Here is a 2,899-nt window from a genome sequence, read left to right as displayed (position 1 = left end):
TTAGAATTTTGAATACGTTGTGATTCGTGATCAATTCTGGAGAAAAGGAATCATACGTGAAGATCGGATCTTCAAGGGTGAATCCTATTTTTCTCTCTTCTCAATTTCTTTTTCTCTTTTTCATATTAGCATGCAGTAAAACTTCAATTAAATGCATAATTCTTCTAATTATTTTCTGTAAGATCCATATTCTGTAAAAATTAGGATTTGGGATCGATCCCCACTTCTACTTAGGACCTTCATTGGTCCTTCATTTGCAAGAATAGCAAAAAGGTATTCTCAAATTTACAAATATAGCAATGATTTCTCAAAATTTGCAAATATAGCAAAAAGAAAACATTGAAGCGGAATTAGAATTAGCTTCAAACTCAAGAAACTATCTTGTGTCTAAGAGAGAATTACGGGGTGTTGGGTTTTTCTTCTGAAACAAAATTTCGTTGACATAACAAGAAATAGGATAGAACAAGACAATAAACATTATTAGCAACATCCAATGTCACCCAACAAAAAACAAGTATAACTCACGAGTGAGAGAGACTAGAAGAGGCTTCCTTCCATTCAGTTGCGCCTAAGCTGCAATGCTCAATTCTTCAGTCGGCAATTCTTCCTCTTCCAGTTCCCGGACTGCTCGTATAAGACCCCTTGTAATACCGTTCAGATGCAAATCATTTGCCTTCATTTCTTCAAACAATCTCTCTGCTGTTCTCCAATCTAAAGCCTTCAAGCAAAGAGATTGGATCAACTTGTTGTACTCGTCTGCATTTGGTTGCACTCCAAAGTCTTTCATCTCACTCAGTAATTTCAATGCCGAGTCGTACTCTTCAAGTTTGCAGTGACTACGGATGAGGGTGTGGTAGGTTACTGGACACAACTTAGTGTGTTTCTTCTTTGCCTCATCCAAGACTTTGTACGCCTCTTTCATTTGACCACCATTTGCATAACCGCTAATAACGACAGTGTAACTATAAACATCTGGCTTTAATCCTCTACTCTCCATCAGTTTTATCAGTTCCATTGCCTCCCCTAAATCACCAGCTTTGGAATATCCATTAATGACAACATTGAAAGCTGCATTTCCTGGAGGTGGTCCTTCAGCAATCATCTTTAGAAGCAAAGTTTTAGCTTTGCTGGTATTTTTGATCCTGCACAAACTACGGATGACCACCATGTATGGCTTAATGGCACGCTTCCGTTCCCCTGTTGAGAAATCGTTCAACATTTCCAGAGCCAATTCGACAGTTTCATCATCCCGACAAAGAGAACTAATCAAGAAATTCATAGAAAACTGAGGTAGGTCCAGACGCTTTTCCTTTGCCAGTAAATAAACTGAATGGGCGTCTTTTGCCTTCTTTCCTTTGCAAAACCATGATATGATCTTACCAACTCTATTACTTTCAGGCATGCTTCCAGCATCAAGCATTTTCTCGCAAACCGGCCAAGCCCAATCGTAAGAAGAGCGCCTGCAAAGAGCTTCAATCGTAAAATAGTAAGATTCAGCATTAGGAACACAGCCCAAAACCTCAAAACTGTCGAGCACTTCCAAAGCAGCTTTTCCTTTTCCCAACTTTGAAAAAAATGCTATCAACTGATTAAGAATGTCAGCATTCAGCAAACCACTCTGCTTTCCACCAATTTCTTTAATTAATTCCCACAAAGAATAAGCGTCTCTTTGCCGTAGATCACCACAAACTAAGCGAACAAGAACATCTACAACAGGAGTAGTTACTTTGAACTCAGGATGACTATTCACAGCCCAGCGGAAAAACCGAATCAAATTCTCACCCAAAATATGTGGGGTTTCAAACACCTTGAGGACAAAATCCTCATGAAGAGTCAATCTCATTTCATCAAGACTTGATTCAAAAGACCCATCAGTAGTACTCTGAAGTAGAGACAACACACTTTCTAACTGCTCCACATTGACCTCATAAATCTCCACTTCCTCCCCAATCCCATCAGAAACTACAACATTCTCCACCAAGAGATCACTATTTCCCTCAACAACCACAGACTCCCCATCAAACTCACGAACTTCCTCATTAGCTACACAGCTTTCAATCTGCGCATCACCACTTTCACCAAAGTTCACCGATTCCGCTGAAATCGATTCAAAATCCTCTATCGATGGCCCAGAATCTGAAGAATATGAATAATGTTGAGAAAAATACCTAGGGGTTCTGAAGAAACAGGAGCCAGGAACCACAACCGATGTGATCGACTGTTGCAAATGAGCCACAGAGTCGGATAAGGGCACATCTGACGATCGGGTTAAGCTCCGAGAAGCTCTAAATAGAGAAGCTCTCACTGCCACAAGCGACCTCCACATTCTGTAATGGCAGTCGCGATTTTTTAAAACGCAAGTCACTTCTCAATCGAGTTCACCACTATTTTCATCAGGAACTTCACTGTCGATCAAAGCAACGAATTCAGAAACAAATTTCGATCGAACTACAAGAAAGAATCGAAAGAAAAACAAACAAAAATGGAGGCGATTCAACCTTGAAAACTTGAAATGAAAAATGGAAATATGGAGAGCGATTCGGAGGTTTAGGGTGAGGCGGCTAACGGAGATGACAAAATAACAAGGGTTTTGATCCAAAAATATGCCTCTTTCTCACTCTCCATAATGGAATTTCCTTTAACTAACCTTTTTTTTTTTCCTCTCAAAAACTTAAAAGAAAAATGTTTTGGAATGGTGGTAGCTTTTTAAAATTTTTTTACATATTACAATGTGCTATTATCAAAATGAGAGTAGTGTTGTAAATTTGAAGAGCACAACGGAATATGATAATAGTAAAATATAATATAATAATAAAATAAATAAAACATAATATATAAATAAATAAAATAAAATAAACAAGAAGAATATAACATATTTACTCCCCTCGTGAAAACATCA

The 2,899-nt window shown here is 38.2% G+C and overlaps 1 pseudogene across 1 annotated transcript; it reads right to left on the bottom strand.

Moving 5' to 3' along the window:
- Positions 1–328: 328 nt before the first annotated feature.
- On the bottom strand, positions 329–2,637 carry LOC150031021 (small ribosomal subunit protein mS80 (rPPR6) pseudogene; annotated as a pseudogene). Its single transcript, XR_016526274.1, has 2 exons — positions 2,499–2,637; positions 329–2,405 (listed from the first exon to the last, which is right to left on the bottom strand). The product of XR_016526274.1 is annotated as a small ribosomal subunit protein mS80 (rPPR6) pseudogene (transcript).
- Positions 2,638–2,899: the final 262 nt, after the last annotated feature.

The sequence above is a fragment of the Benincasa hispida genome, unplaced genomic scaffold, assembly GCF_027475165.1.
Source record: "Benincasa hispida cultivar pf3 unplaced genomic scaffold, pf3_genome.v1.1 HicScf1516, whole genome shotgun sequence".
Classification (NCBI taxonomy): Eukaryota; Viridiplantae; Streptophyta; class Magnoliopsida; order Cucurbitales; family Cucurbitaceae; genus Benincasa; species Benincasa hispida.
This window is presented reverse-complemented; position numbering and strand designations above follow the sequence as displayed.